General features: G+C 36.3%; 1 protein-coding gene across 2 annotated transcripts in view; it reads right to left on the bottom strand.

The window, feature by feature from the left end:
* Positions 1–17,503, bottom strand: part of WDR72 (WD repeat domain 72) — a 191,326-nt gene that overhangs the window by 127,722 nt on the left and 46,101 nt on the right. The gene's annotated exons all lie outside the window — the stretch shown is intronic.

Below are 17,503 nucleotides of genomic sequence, written 5' to 3'. Positions count from 1 at the left end.
CTATCTGTTCACTCTTCTGTTCCATGGGTTCATTTACCCATGAGAACCTCCACAAACTATCCTACCTGATCACCAATATGATAGATAGGCAGAATTCTACAAATAATCTCCATTAACTCTCATTCTTATGATTCCTTCCCATATGGGTATGATGATAGCACTTCAGTGATTATATTGTTACATGGCAAAAAGTGACATTGCAGATGTGATGAAGGTTTCTAATTTACTGACCTTATTAAAATAGGGAGATTACTTTGGTGGACCAGGCCTTATTAGCAAGAGTTTTCTCCAGCTGGTGGAAGAGGGGGATGTCAGAAAGATTTAAAGTATAAGAATGCACAGTGTCATTGCTGGCTTTGAAGATGGAGGAAGCCATGTCAAGGATCAGAGAGTGGCCTCTAGGAGCCGAGAGTGACAGCTGGCCAAGAGCCAAAGGACCTCAAACCTACAACCATAAACTAAATTCTGCCAAGGACTGAATGAACTTGGAATTGAATTCTTCCCCAAAGCCTCCAGTTAAGAGCCCAATTGGCTGAACCTTGAATTCAATCTTTTGAGACCCCAAGCAGATATATTAGCTGAGCTCACCTGGTCTCTTATTCACCGAAATGTGAGTTAACAAATGGGTGTTGTTTTAAGTTGCTAAATTTGTGGTGATTTGTTACGCAGCAATAGGAAACTAATACAGCCAGGATTTGCAGCAGAACTTTTACTTTGGACCACAGATTTAGACCTCAAGTTCATTGTTGTTGTTGTTTTTCACAATTTTATAAGTCAAAGTCCTGCTTTTTATGCAAAATAAGTAACTAAATACATAAATGCATAAAGTAATAAAAACAAATAAATGTGAAGGCTGGATAGACATTTCATACTTCTTAATAACCCACTTCTACCTTCATGTTCCAAGTATTAGGAACCATGAAGAGATTCATTAGATAGCTGGGATTAAACAACAATATACCACATCAAAAATGTCTTTTAAAACACTCAGTTATTTCAGAAGGAATTATATGTAAGGTGTATTTTTTCTCCTCCTTCTGTTTATCATCATCATCAAAATTGTCATTAGCTACTATTCATTGAGCATATTTTAAGCTTTGCTTAGCACTTAATACACATCTTATTTAATTCTTAATGCAGGAAGGTACAAAAAAAAACTGAGGTTGAGAAAGGATGAGTTTCAGGGTATTTGTGTGTCCTGTGGTCAAGGAAGTGGTTAGGGAAAGTATTTTGACTAAAAGCTAGAAAAGGGCAAGGAGAATGCCAGGCAGTGGAGAGTTATGTTTCCACCACAGACCATGAGGACTGGCATGTTCAGGGCTAAGTTTACAGTGAATAATGTTTGGCTGGAAATAAGGAGAAGAAAATTGGAGAAAGTGTTTTTCTGGCAAGGTAATCAGGAAAATTTTCAACAGTTCACGTAAAAGATGATGAAGATTCCAATCCATCTAGCCCGAATGTAGTTTATTTTAAAATGTTTTTGGTGATTCTGAAGCATATTATATAGTTCCATGGTCTACTGGAGGCTTACAAAGTAAATACAGAACATAGTTTATCTTTCAAATGATCAAAGTTCATCAGTAGGCACTGTTGACAGTACTGAGGTTAAGAAGCAGTAATGCCCTCTGAAATTATTGATTAGGACTTTCATGGAATGGCTGCTTAGTTTCCTTATATAGCCAGTAGTCTTTGGTGGGTTCATAACTCTATAGAACCATTACCTTTTTTTTATTCATTAGTCAGAGCATTTTATCCTACTCTTCTCACCACCGTCTCTGTTTCTGTAGTTGATAATCTGCTGCCATTTCCTCTAGGTGGTTTGTATATAGTTGCATATATGTGAAACCATGGAAGGAATCTTACAGAATATCTAGGTTTCCTGGCATCAACCATTGTCCCACCCAGTTCTGATTGAGAAAACAATAGTGGAACGTTATTCAGCCTTAAAAAGAGAGGATGTTCTGACACATGCTACAACGTGGATGAACCTTGGGGACACTGTGCTAAATGAAAATAAGCGAGCCACAAAAGGACACATATTGTGTGATTCCATTTACATGAGGTACTTACAGGAGCCAAATTCAAATTCACAGAGACAGAAAGTAGAATGGTGGCTGCCAAGGGCTGAGGGGAAGGAAGCATGGGGGCTTATTTTTTAATAGGTACAGAGTTTCATTTTCAGAAGATGAAAATGTTTCCATGATGGTGGTGATGGTTGTGCAGTGATGTAAATGTACTTAATGCCCCTGAACTGTGCACTTAAAAATAGTTAAAATGGTAAAATTTACATAATATATATTTTATCACATACAAAAGAGCACCTGTGTTAGTAAGACAGCCCAAGAAAAACACAAACAAAAAGAGAAGTACACTGAAAACAAACTCAGGAAATAATAGAGAGAGGACATGCAGAAGTAGGACTACCTGAGAGAGAGGGGCTATTGGCCATCAGGAGAAGGTAATGTCATGTGAGGCTGAGGGTGGAGAGGGAGAGATGAGAACATTAATGACAGAGTGCAGACAAGTCAAGTACCTGACATCCAGAGAATGATTTCAAAACTTCTTAGATTTTAAATTGTTGCTAGGAGAATGTGGGTCTGTATTCAGAATAATTGATAGCTAGGAGGCCAGAACTAACAAAAAAGATATTCTCCGAGATGAGTTGGTAGGATGCTCAGTTTTCTATAGTACAGGATTTCAGATCATGCGTTTGACCTCTCCTTATATGTATTCAGGTAATCTAAGTCATCTAGATCCAAACTCTCAGTTTTGCTGATTGTTTCATTTATATGATTAGAATATAATGTATTAAAGATTCTTCTAAATCCAGTATTTAAAGAAAGCACAACTTGCTTTATAAAATCATTGAAGAAGAATAGTTTTGTTAACAGACCAAGCTTGGGAAAACAATCATCGTTGTAAAAAATGAAGATAAGAACTTAAAAAAAAATAGACATAACATGTAAAAAAACAGGACAAATCATGGATTAAAAGTAAACTGTTCTGGAGGGAGGATATATAGCTCAGGGGTGGTGTGCGTGCTTAGCTTGCACAAGGTCCTGGGTTCAATCCACAGTACTTACATCAAAAATAAATAAATAAGTAAACTTAATTACCTCCCCCAAAACAAAACAAATAAATAAAAACAATAATTTTTTTAAGAACTAAATTGTTTTGTCAAAACTTCTCATTCCAATTCTTTCCCTGGAATCTCAACCCATAAATATTCTCAATTTTGAACTATCAGCATAAAGTACAATTCATTTGAATAACGTTACAAAAACAACTTGCTATCCACTCAAACAATGCACAAACTATAAGGAGACATCCTGTGTCCCTCATTGGAGCTTCTGTTGATCTGATGCTTCCATGTGGCTGAAACAAGTCCCTTGTCTTCTTAGCATTTGGGCCGAGAGTGGAAGGGAATACACCAGCACTCGAATGTGAAAGGTACTGGGAAGGATAATGGGCCAATCCTGGCTCAGGACTTTTGATAAGGCTGAGATTAGCAACCAACATTTTTCTGAATCATGCGAGAAAAAATCTGACAACATTCCCACAGTCAAATTTCCTGCTCACCACCCAAGCCAAGGACTTGACCTTTGGATTTTTTAGCTGATTCATCCCTAGAAACAAAAAAGATCTTTCCCATCAATTACTAACAAATAAATTAATGGAAGAAGTTGGATATTATTGATACCCTCAGATGAATGCATCAGGTACATTCAATATCCTTTTCTCTCTCAGCCAAATCAGAAAACCTACTTTCCCAGAGAATAACAATCATTACAGTCCACTGAGTCCTGCTTTTCCAATCGTTTCTGTGGCAGCTGGCTACTGCGAAGTTGCTAGGGAATTGAAAGGAGGCAGCATGAGGAGGGGCAGATGGCTCCTTTGGGTTTATTTCGCCAAACATGGCAGCTGTGAAACCCACTAACGTTCCAAGTGTTCATATCAAACGCTCACAAAAGGGGCCAAGTTCAGGATGAGCCACAGAGTAGCCTGCCTGATGTGCTCCTGTTTCTGCTGCTGTAGATTAAGCCCCCAAGAACATTAAATGCAGATCTGTAACTAACATATCCAGCCAGCACTTGATCCAGAATGTTTTCAGACTGCAGGAGTAAGCTAAAACTGATTATTGCTAGTATTTTCTTTACTAAAGTAAACCCCAGGAAGATAGCAGCTGACAAGGGAAACTTTAAAGGTAGTGAAGAGTGGCACTTAATTGGTAAAAGTAACTTTAAGAGCAAAAAGTATTTATTTTTATCATTAGAATGAGACTATATTGATTTTAATATTTGTTTTTGAGCATGCAAAATGCTCCAAAGACAACCTACAAATACCACAATAATATGACTATAAATTAAGATGCCAGGAGCTTAAAAAAAAGGTGGAGTTGAATAATACCTTAATTAAATGTATACACACACACACACCTGTGTATGTGTTTGATCAGATAAAAATTAATCATACAATGTAGAATTTTAAAAATAAGCCTAGGGTATCTAAAAACAATATGGAGCCTTGTTCACATAAAGTAAAATTCTGTAATGAAATGTAGATAATTGTTCAAATGTTTATAATTAATAAGGATTGAGAAAGAAGCAAATCCAATTTTGGGAAAAAATAACTTGTGTTTCTTTTGTTAATAGTTTTTCAATGTGATATCTTGATTTTAAAGAGCACAGCAGAAACTACCTCATGAAGATGATTTTTTTTCCTTGAAGTTTTCTACATCCTTCAAATTTCTTTACTTTGAAAGTTTGTAAAATTATAAAATAAATGAAGATTTACATAATTTCACCAAAGTAGAGGTTCATGTTCACTAGATAGAATTACAGAAGGTTTCAGTGGTGGAGGGAGGGTGGCAATACATTCACAGGTGTGTGTGTGTCCACACACATGTAAAGGTATCTACTGAGGCTTTATATGAAAGTAAGAAAAATATACAATGAGACTCATATGCCTCTCTTCCGTGATGCGCTGTTAATTGTTGGATTTAATTTGGTTTAAAATAGATGAAACTCTTTACTATTATTGTATTTTGGCTCTGGTATTTTTTGTTTTAAAAAAGCAGATACCAACTTACACTTCCCAACTGTGCTGTGGCCATTGAGTAATTCTGATGCACCACACATTAGAAATCATTTAGCCTAACAAGGCGTTCTTAACCATTTTTATGCCATGAAACCCTTTATCAGTGGGGAAGCCAATGGAGCCTTTTTCATAATCAATGTTTTAAAATGTTATAAATAAAATACATAGGATCATAAAGGATATCAATTATATTGAGATATAATCATCAAAATATTTGAAAAACAAACTTACATGCTTCTTTATTAACGTATCAAATAGCAAGTACTAGTGGTAAGCCTAAAAGTTTACAACACTTGTAAATGATACTTTGAGATATTGGTAATGATTGTAACGTGATATGAAAATTATCTGTGATGGCTGTTGTTGACAAAGTCATAGGTATTACTAATATCACTGTGAAGTGTTTCCTACATTCAAAATGGAAAGAAATACTTGATTTCATTTAAGGTTCACAAACCCTTTAAAAATGGATTTGTGGATCCACTGAAAGGAAATGGTTTTCTAAAGTCCCCCATTATACCTCCCAGGGTGTTATATTAATAATGAAAGTAATGAGCTAATAACTGGATAATACCTTATGAAACACTTTCACAATACAAAGTAAATATAAGCATGTCTCTATATAGGTTAATATGGAAAAGAAAAAAACATTAAAAGTATGCCGCCCATTAATGATTATCAACAAATGTTGAATTTCTATTACTTTTAAAAAGGTTTCCTTTATACTTTCTGTATTTCTGTACTTTCTCTTTTTATTTAAGTGAAATTGACATAACATAAAATGAACCATTTCAGAGGGTACAATTCAGTGGCATTTAGTGCATTCACAATGTTGTGCAATCACCAACTCTCTCTAGTTTCAAATTTTTTTTCATCACCCTAAAGAATACCCTATACCTATTAAGTAGTCATTCTCCATCTCCTGATAACCATTAATCTACTTTCTATCTCTATAGATTTGCTTATTCTGGAAACATCATATGGAAGGAATCACAAAATATGCAATATTTTGTGCCTGGCATCTTTCACTTAGCATAATGCTTCTGAGGTTCATCCAAGCTGTAGTGTGTATCAGTACTTCATTCTTAGGCTGGAATAATAATTTCACTGTATGTATATAGCACAATTTGTTCATCCATTCATGTATTGTTGAATGTTGGGTTATTTCCACCTTTGGGATACTGTAAATAATGCTGCTATGAACATTCATGTATAAGTTTCTGTGTGGATATATGTTCTCATTTCTCTGGGTCTATATATAGAAGAGAAATTTCTGGTTCATATGGTATTTCTGTTTACTTTTCTGAAAGAATGCCTAGCTGTTTTCTACAGTGGCTGCACCATTTTATACTCCTGCTGGCATCTCCAAGGGTTCCTGTTTCTCTGCATCCCAGGCAAACTTGTCATTTTCCATTTTTTTATTATAAGCATCCTAGTGAATGTGATTTTGATACACATTTCCCAGATGGCTAATGATGTTGATCATTTTTCATGTGCTTGTTGGCCATTTGCATTTCTTATTTGAAGGAAAATCTGCTCAAGTCTTTGTCCTTTTAAAAATTGGGTTGTTTGTCTTTTTCTTATGCTGTAAGAGTTCTTTATACATTCTAGATATAAAAAATTTATAAGATATATAATTCAGAAATAACTTTTCCCATTCTGTAGGCTACCTTTTCACACTCTTGATAATGTCTTTTGATGCACAAAGGTTTTTAATTCTTACAAAGTCCCATCTATTTTTCTTCTGTTGCTCTGGTTTCTTTTTCTTTTGGAGCAACTATGTAATATATATATACACACACATACATACACACACACACACACACACATATACACATATATATACATGCATATGTAGTTAACTAATACAAATAAAGCCAATATTCTCACATATAGTGACTTATCACATCTCTTCTGCAACACTGTATTAAGTATCATCATCATCACCATGAGGAAACTAAGCCCAGATTAATCTGTGATTTGCCAAGAAGTGCACAAATTAACAGTGGCAGAATTTGTACACTATTATGTACAATAATACATAATACAGAAAAGAATTTATACACTATTATATAAGTTACAGGTGTACAGTACAGTGTATTACAATTTTTTAAAGTTATATTTCATTTATAGTCATTATAAAATATTAGCTATATTCCCTGTTTTGTACAATATACACTTGTGCTTATTTTATACATAACAGTTTGTATCTCTTGATCCCTTACCCCTATTTTGCCCCTCTACCCTTCTCTCTCCCCACTGGTAACCACAGTTTGTTCTCTATATTTGTGAGTTTGTTTCCTTTTTGTTATATTCACTAGTTTGTTGTATTTTTTTTAGATTCAACATATAAGTGATATCATACAGTATTTATCTTTCTCTGCCTAACTTATTTCACTGAATTTAATACCCTCCAAGTCTATCCATGTTGTGGCAAATGGAAAAATTTCATTCTTTTTTATGGCTGAGAAGTACTCCATTGTACATGTATACCATGTCTTCTTTATCCATTTAGGTTGGACACTTAGGTTGCTTCCATATCTTGGCAATTGTAAATAATGCTGCTATGAACACTAAGGTGCATGTATCTTTTTGAATTCATGTTTTTGGGGTTTTTTTTGTTTTTTTTTGAATATATGCCCAGGAGTGTAATTGCTGGATAATATGGTAGTTTTATGTATTGGTTTTTTGAGATACTTTCACACTGTTTTCCACAGTGGCCGCACAAATTTACATTCACACCAACAGTGTACAAGGGTTCCCCTTTCTCCATGTCTTCAGCAACATTTGTTATTTGTGCTCTTCTTGATGGTAATCAGTCTGACAGGTGTGAGGTGATACCTCATTGTGGTTTTGACGTGCATTTTCCTGATGATTAACTATGTTGAACATCTTTTCACGTACCTGTTGGCCATCTGCATGTCCTCTTTGGAAAAATGTGCATTCAGTTCTTCTGCCCATTTTTTAATTAGATTGTTTGTTTCTTTGATGTTCAGTTGTATGAGCTGTTTATATATGTTGGTTATTGGTCATATCATTTGCAAATATTTTCTCCCATTCAGTAGGTTGTATTTTCATTTTGTTGATGGTTTCCTTTACTGTTAAAAACTTTTAAGTTTAATTAGATTCACTTGTTTATTTTTGCTTTAAGAGACAGATACAAAAAAATATTGTGACAATTTATTCCAAAGAGTGTTATACCTACGATATCTTCTAGGAGTTTTATGGTTTCCAGTCTTACATTTAGGTCTTTAATCATTTTGAATTTATTTTTTGTATATGGTGTTAAAGAATGTTCTAATTTCATTCTTTTACATATAGCTGTCAAGTTTCCCAGCACCACTTACTGAAGAGACAGTCTTCTCCATTGTATATTCTTGTCTGCTTTTTGTAGATTAATTGACCATAAGTGCGTGGGTTTATTTCTGGGCTGTCTATGCTGTTCCATTGATCTATGTGTCTCTTTTTGTGCCAGTACTATACTGTTCTGACAACTGTAACTTTGTGTATAGTCTGAAGTTAGGGAACATGATTCCTCCAGCTCTGTTCTTTCTTAAGATAATTTTGGCTACTCAGGGTCTTTCATGTTTCCATATAAATTTTAAGATTATTCTAGTTCTGTGAAAACTGCCAGTGGTATTTTGATAAGCATTGGACTGAATTTGTAGATTGTCTTGGGTAGTATGGCCATTTTAACAACATTAATTCTTCCAATCCAAGAACAAGGTGTATCTTTCCAATTGTTTGTGTCATCTTCAGTTCCTTTCATCAGTGTCATAGTTTTCAGAGTACAGATCTTTTACCTCCTTAGGTGGGTTTATCCCTAGGTATTTTATTCTTTTGATGTGATAATGAATAAGATTATTTCCTTAATTTCTCTTTCTGGTAGTTCAAAGTTTAGTGTATAGAAATGCAGCAGATTTCTATATGTTAATCTTGTATCCTGCAACTATACCAAGTTCATTGATGAACTCTACTAGTTTTCTGGTGGCATCTTTAGAGTTTTCTATATATAGTATCATGTCATCTGCAAATAGTGACGGTGTTACTTCTTCCTTTCCAATTTAGATTCCTTTTATTTCTTTTTCATTTCTGATTGCTTGTGGCTAGGACTTACAATACCATGCTGAATAAAAGTAGCAAGAGTGGGCATCCTTGTCTTGTTCCTGAGCTTAGAGGAAATGCTTTCAGCTTTTCACCATTGAGTATGCTGTTAGCTGTGGGTTTGTCATATATGGCCTTTATTATGTTGAGGTACGTTCCCTCTATGCTCACTTTCTGGAGAGTTTTTATCATAAATGGCTAGTGAACTTTGTTAAAATATTTTTCTGTGTTTATTGAGATGACCACCTGGTTTTATTCTTCAATTTATTAATGTTGTGTATCACATTGATTGATTTGCAGATACTGAAAAATCCTTGCATCTCTGGGGAAATCCCAGTTGATCATGGTGTATGATCCTTTTAATGTATTGTTGGATTTGATTTGCTAATATTTTGTTGAGGATTTTTGCATCTATGTTCATCAGTGATATTAGTCTGTAGTTTTCTTTTTATGTGGTATCTTTTTCTGATTTTGGTATCAGGGTGATGTTGGCCTCATTGAATGAGTTCAGGAGAGCCCCTTCTTCTGTGATTTTTTAGAATGGTTTGTTCACTTTCTTCTAAATGTTTGGTAGAATTCACCTATAAAGCAATCTGGTCTTGAACTTTTGTTTGTTGGTAGTTTTTAAATTACTGACTCAATTTCATTACTGGTAATTGGTCTGTTCAAATTTTCTATTTCTTCCTGGTTCAGTCTTGAGAGGTTATACATTTCTAAGAAACTGTCTGTTTCTTCTAGGTTGTCCATTTTATTGGCATATAGTTTTTCTTAGTAGTCTCTTATAATCTTTTGACTTTCTGTGGTGTCAGTTGCAACTTCTCCTTTTTCATTTCTGGTTTTATTGATTTGAGACCTTTCCCTTTTTTTCTTGATGAGTCTGACTAAAAGTTTATCAACTTTGTTTATCTTTCCAAAGAACCAGTTCTTAGTTTCATTGCTCTTTTCTATTGTTTTTAGTCCCTGTTTTATTTATTTTTTCCTTGATCTTTATGATTTCTTTCCTTCTACTAACTTTGAGTTTTGTTTGCTCTTCTTTCTCTAATTCCTTTAGGCATAAGGTTAGGTTGTTTATTTGAGATTTTTCTTGTTCCTAGAGGTAAGCTTGCATCACTATAAACTTCCCTTTTTAAAATTGCTTTTGCTGCATCCCATAGGTTTTGGATCATCATGTTTTTGTCTTGATTTGTCTCTAGGGTTTTTTTTGTTTCTTTTTCTGAGTTCTTCAGCGATTTACTCATTGTTTAGTAGCATTTTTTAGTGGAAGCTAAATTTTTTTAAATTTGAGTTAAATTCAACAAATATTTGTTGATTTCTTCCCAAGTATCAGATGATATGCTAGCTTCTGGGAATAAAACAGTGAACATGACAGAACAATTCTTGCTGTCATGGTGTTTTTAGGCTAGTGAAGAGGGCAGATACTAACCCTGAAGTTTTAAGCATGAAGTTAATAAGAAGTACATTGTACTATGAGAGCAAGTAACAAAACTCTCCCCTATACTAACTGGCCCTACACAACCTACATCCCAGCCTCCAACTAAAAGCTTAGCATACTTGTCAGAACATTTGAGCACTTTGGCTTACTGCATATACCACTTTCTTGAATGTTCTCTTGTATTTTTTTCAAAGCGTTTCAAAGGGGCAAGTTTTCCCTGATTATGTTGAAAGGCCATATGTGATAATTCTAATATACCTCAGAGTGGTATGCATTTCATCAGAATAAGAAATAACTGTTGAGTTCAACTAGAGTGGAGACAGGAAGGTAAACAGGGAGAAACAGTGAAACTTTCAATATACATTGGTGGTGTCATATATGAAGGATTAATAATAACTAATAGTTAATGTATATTCAGTGCTAACTGCCATTAAGAGCTGGTGAGTCTTTGAGGAGTTAAGTTGACTGGGGTAATAAAAATTGGAAAGAGTAGAGCAAGATTCAGATCTAGCAGTCTGAATCTCAGGGCTCATGGGCATAACCCTTCTGGATGCTAATTCTACTCAAGACATTAAACTTTGACAGTTGTGCAAATATTTAGTAGCTAAACTGCAGACAAAGCCCATATGCACAAGTGTGTGCCTAAGAAATTGCATGCACATGCACACAATACTACAGGAATCAAAAACTCAAATTATAGTGTAGCTGTGATAAATAGGGCCAAAGAGGAAGAAAGAAAGAGTCAAAAAACAGGCAGTATGCTAAAAATATATGTTGAGTAATAACATCAGTAATTATTATAATAAAGAAGAAAAGGGCTTGGCAAAGGTGATATAGGAAAAAAGCCCACCCTGTGCTTTAATGTATCCTATTTTTCTTTTCTAAAAACAATCATCCCAAGAGGGTTCCATCTGTAATCTACCACAACAAAATAACGTAGCTTTGAGAAAATGACATACCGGAGAGACTACTGCCTGCCGGATGTTGCATACTCAAAAGCTACCTTTAACACATATAACGCATATGATGAAAGTCACACTCTGGTTGTGCTGACAAGGCAGGAGACACAACATAACTTTACCCCTCTATCTACAGAGGGGTGACCTTGATGAGAAAACCAAACAAAACTGCCCCTTAGAATGATATAGTTGGTACCTAGTGGGATTTTGCATTTTTATTTTATACTACAAAAGAAGGCAATCGATTAAAACTTGTGGATTATAAAATTACTTCTCCAAGTAGTGAATGTACATGATGTTTTGGTGTGGCAAAGTAGGAATTTAACTACATGATTCGGTTTTATTAGGGAAAGTATGACTATATATATCTTGGAAACTGTGTTTTGCCTGTATCTATATAGCCCTTGCCCTAAACAATTAAAGCAAGCAGATCTGCAGTAGATTAAACACTGAATGTTTTCTAAAAATATGGCCAATTAGACATTACTTGACAACCTCATCTTATCTTCCTTAATGGGATTTTAAAAAAATTTTTTCTTGAAGAATATGTACTTTGATACCACGGAAGAACAAATGCTTCATTTATATGGCATCATAGTAGACTGAATAATTTTATAGCTAACTGCTACTAATTTCACTAAGCAAAAGAAATTAAGAGAGAGAAAATTTAACACCTGTGGTGAAAATAACTCTGAAATGTATTATCTTCTTCCTTACTTCCTTCATTTCATATTCATAGGCTTTGTTCCAATGGGCTGTTTATAAGATGGTTGTTTTAAAACTCAGAAAGTGTTTTCCCACAGAAACCATGTTGATACCAGAGGCTGGGTCCTCAGCCCACACTACAGGAGTAAAGCTGCCTGCTCAAGGTCACACAGCTCACATTACTTGAGCAAACACAAGAAGAAATGAACACGTTTCTACCCACTCACTGGCCTTGAACTCCAGGCCTCGAGTCACTTCTGAGATTTCCTTAGGTCTGGAATCCATGTTGGATATAATACCTTTAAATATCCTTCCTGAGGCCAGGCGTGCCTGGGAAAGAGAAAGCCCCGCTCTCCAGCAAGAGTCACAGGAGGTGGACGGGCAGCTGCCCATAACCTGCGCAGGCATATCTGAGAGCTTCCTGAACAAGGAAAGCGGTTCCAGCGATTTACTTTTGGTGACCATCTTCCCATGAGTACAGAAAAGACTGCCCTGAGCAGTGACACATAGTTTTGCTCCTCCTCCCTTCCCGTCAGCTGTCGCATCTGCTATCAAAGTGCCTGCCACTAACTGTCTCCCTGCTTGCAATTTGCTGTTTCTAATCTGTCATCTGAGAAATCAGATGACCAGGGCTGTTAGGACTGTGTGTAAACTGAGAGCCAAGCTCTGAGAGATAGTCAGAGACCCTCTCCTTCAGGAAAGCATTGGCGGGCTTCCTGGTAGCCATTCCTTTTCTTTTCAGAGCTTTTCTTATCTAATTCCCTGTTTGACAATCTCTAAAAGCTGGCCTCCATCTGCAAAAGGTGCTCCTGTTGTCCAATGCAGTGAAGAACACACCAGAACAAAAGAAAGAGACATATTCTAGTGCAGGTGCCCCACACCCAGCTTGGGGACCTTCAGATTGAAAAAAATCTCCGTGTTCCATTTCCTCATTAGCAAAATAGGTATAACCATACACAGTCGGTGAAGTATAATGGATTAAAAACTACAGATTGCTTTAGAATGAGTTGTGAAAACGATCTTTAAGAAGAACTATCATCATTCTTAGGGGTCTGTAAGCTCTGGCTGCTGGACAAATCCAGCCTGCTGTCTGCTTTTATAAATAAAGTTTCATTGGAACACAGCCCCACCCAATCCTTTATGTATTGTGGCTTCTGTGCTACAAGGGCAGAGTTCAGCAGCTGCAATGGAGATCATATGGACCACAATGCTGAAAATATTTACTCTCCAACCTTTACAGGAAATTTTTTCTGATCTATCTTATCAAGAAACGTTTGATTTTCAAGCAAATAAGTTTTCATTTTCCCACATACATACAAAAATCCAATTGCTTAATATAGCATCTTTCACAACACAGGCCATAACTTTAACAGAAGACTTTCAATAATAATAATAAGCTGTATTAATAACATATAAGAAATCCATTACACAAGTTTTCTGCTATGTAAATTCATTGCTGTGAACAGAAAAGTCCTCAGAATTCATTTAAATTCATTTCTTAAAAGAAAAATGAACTCAGAGCTGAGATTTATTTCTGGTATATATTTTAGGAAAAAAATCAGTATAACATTATCCCTATTGTGTCTCACAGCAACAAGGGTGACAAAGCTGCCCAGAGTTGTCAGTGCCAAACACACTGTGGGAGCTCAAATATTAATCAAAATGACATCTCCAATTTTTTCCCTTCCTAATCAGGCCTAAACATCATGGGACATCTGGCAAATCAATAAGCAAAACTAGATGCCCTCATAACTCCCAACCTGGAGCTCTGCACTTTTAGCCAGAAGAAGGGGGCCTTCACTGCTGCATAGATACTTCTCTGCTTTGGATGTTTGCCTCTCCCATGAGAGGAGCATGCCTGTCTGTGATCCCAAACTTTACCCTCGCCTGCATCTGAATATGCCACCTATCACCAAAAGAAACACCTTTGACAGTTTCCAAATAAGATAGGTATGGCGGGTACATGGCTCTGGAATATGCTTGTGCATTCTACCACAGAGAATAAATAAATGAATAAATGAATCTCATGAATAAAGTGAGAATAGGCTGCTACAAAGTGTTTGTGAGAAACTAAAGTCTCATATCCCATCCTCCACACCTGGAGGGAGGTGGCACAGGGACTGGCCCATCCCCCATCCCCCAACCTTCCACCAAGGTGGGCTTTGGCTGCAGTTGAGAATTAATTAGTTTTGGCTTTTATCCCCTTCCCATGTCTTTTCTTTCTAGGTCTCTTTCTACCAAATCCTTATCCCACTGATACCTCGTACTTTTCTCTCTGTGAGCTCTGGAGTTGCTCTAGTGCTGAAAGATCTGATAAATGCCTTAGAGTCAATTTATTCCTCTTCCATGTATTTAGAAGAGTCAGAGTGCTGGAGAAATGGAGCAGGGAATAGGTCTGTCCATACCTGGAACTAACTTTGAACCTTTTAACAAAGCTAAAAGGAAAAAAAAAAGTAGGAAAAATTGGCTGAAGTAGCAAATACACAGACTTCTACACAAGGAAGTGAGACATGCCTAGGTGAATTCCAGAAACCCTATGGGAGACTTGGAGGAGAAAGCTAAAGATCTACCTATAGTTGGGCAGCCAAGATCTAAGAGCCACCACAACTGCCAATTAATATGAAGTTAAGATAAACTCAATTGTATTCAATCTACTAACTTCTAAGAAAACTTGGGTTAGTTTATTCATTCATTCATGTGCTAGGCACATCAGTGAACAAGCACATTCCGTACCCTCATAGACCTCGTTGCAGCTGAATTGTTTTGGTCTTAGCTGGTACTTTTCCCCCTAACTTTATGAAACTATAGAGGGAAAGTCTCCCTAATCCTGGATTTTCCCACCTTTACAGGAAAAGGATAAAATAGATATCAAGTACAGCAAACATAATGGAAGTAACTTAGCCAGATGAAATACAGCTTGAGAAAGAAAAAGTAGTTCAATAAATTGAAAAAAAAGCCAATACCAGACAGACGAACAACACAGACTTATTCAAAAGGAATGAGCGTGGTGAGGGGTTAGGTTGTCAGCCATCTCCAAAGAGTGTTGTGGAGCTCAAATGAGGTCATCAACTGGAGGATGCTTTAGCAAAGAGGCGCGTCGCAAATGTGAAGGCGATGATACAATTACTGGTAACATTTTCACCAACTGTGAGCTTAGGTTGAGTTAAGCTTGTTTATAAATGATTACTGTAGATAACCAAGGGATAAGCAGCCTCATAACTTCATTTGGAACAAGTATTCTATAAGTTAATTTGACACTACACATGTATGTATCATTCGATATGGCCGTTCTAAAACAAACTTTTTAAAAAGGGAACAATATAAATAACCAACTGTAGGAGATTCCTGAGTAAAAGCATCGCGTGTCCATAATGGCCACTATGCCAATTTTTGTCCATTTGTCAACCCACTCCTTCCTTCTGCTACCCTCCTATGTCCTGCTCTGTGCCCCTGCCTGATGTCTAGAACTGAAAATCTTTCTCTCTGACTTCCAGATGGATTAAATTAAGGAAGGCAACTGCAGAAGGAGAGAGGAGAGACTTTCTTCCAGTCTCTGTCTCAGTACTGCATTTCTGGTGGGAGCTATTTCTCTTCCATGACTTCACAGAGTATCCAGTTCTCTTTGGCTGACCTTGCACTGGGTTCCAGTACCACTCTTCTCTCGTCTTTCACTTCAGCCCTAGAGGTGGTAAGAGCTTCCTGACACTGCTAGTGTTTGGGTGACGGCCTCACTATCCATTCCTTGTATGTTACCTAATTCTTATCCACACCCCTATAAACAGTCCTTTCATTAAAGTCTCTTCATTCAACCCACCTGGGCTGAATTCAATTTCCTGTCAGGACTGTGACTGAAATACAATATAGACATCTATTTATTGACAGAGAAAGCTGTCTGACAGAAAGTAGATCAAAATATTAATAGTGGCTATCTTTAGGCAGTAGAATAGGATTATCAGGTTTTTTTTTTATGTTTCTCTGTATTTTTCAACTGCTCTACAACATTTGATTATATATTTTTGGGATCAGAAAAATAATAAAATTAAAATAAGATATTGGAATAAATATGGTTTCAAGAAGTACTAGTGGTTTAGCTTCCCACCTTTACTGCCCACCCCATCAAAAATACATAAATAACAAGGTGCATACCCTGAAAGGTATCCCAATGGGGCAGTGGAACCATAAACACTTGTGAGTGCCCCAATATTTTTATTCATGCTAGACTCTGTTTTCGAGGAAAAATGTGTTTGATTAGCAAGTATTTACAATTTCACAATTAAAAAAATTCAGTTGCACACATCTATAAGGGTATGTGTTTTATAAAACAGATTTGGATTTCACAAGCACAAATCAAAATTTTGTCACATTCTTTGATAACGCTGACAATAGTTAACTCATACTTAGGGTTTGGCACCTACAGGCACTGTTTACAAGCATTGTAGGCACTTGTTAATGTAATCGTAACAGGAAGGGTAGTATCATTACTCCCATTTCACAGATGAGGAAACTGACATGCAGTGAAGCCAAGTTAATTTGCCCAAGGTCATATGGTTCTTCATTAGCAGGTCCTGGAGGCAAGCCCAGGCTTTAGAGCCTGTCGTATCCATTATAATCAACTGTTACTCAAGTTGATAGATTACCTAAGAATCCTAAACTCTCCTGATTGTGTGAATATGTGCAAAGAACAATGGGAGCCCTCATCTTGGTTCACCACTTATTAGCTGTGTAATCTCACACATTTACAAATCAGAGCTACAAATTCCTCGTCAATACAGGGGGCTATGATACCTCTTCTACCCACCCTAGAGGCTGTGATAACATAGTGGGGAATGAGCATGAAAGCCCATCAGAGCTGTAAAGCACGTCACAGGTGTCAGGTGATGTTACCGTGATGTTATCGTGCACCTTCTAGATACCCTCTGTATGCCATCATCATTAATATACGAAAGCCCATTGTAAAGAAAATAGCAATTATTTTTGGTGAAGTATGGCTCTAAACTATAATATTATAAACTATCCAGCCTGTTAATAACACCCAACATAAAACCACCACTGATTAATCAATACACATCATGCAATGGTTTCAGTGAAATGTACTCTCCAGTGCACTCCCTTGACTCACATTCATTAATTACCTCTCCTTATTTGATATGTTACCAGCATTTGCCTGAAATATGTTACTCTTGATCTTAAGTTATATAGTGAAACT

This window comes from Vicugna pacos, chromosome 6, assembly GCF_048564905.1.
Source record: "Vicugna pacos chromosome 6, VicPac4, whole genome shotgun sequence".
NCBI classification, from domain to species: Eukaryota; Metazoa; Chordata; class Mammalia; order Artiodactyla; family Camelidae; genus Vicugna; species Vicugna pacos.
The sequence above is the reverse complement of the archived record's forward strand: the minus strand, read 5'-3'. Positions and strand labels throughout refer to the sequence as shown.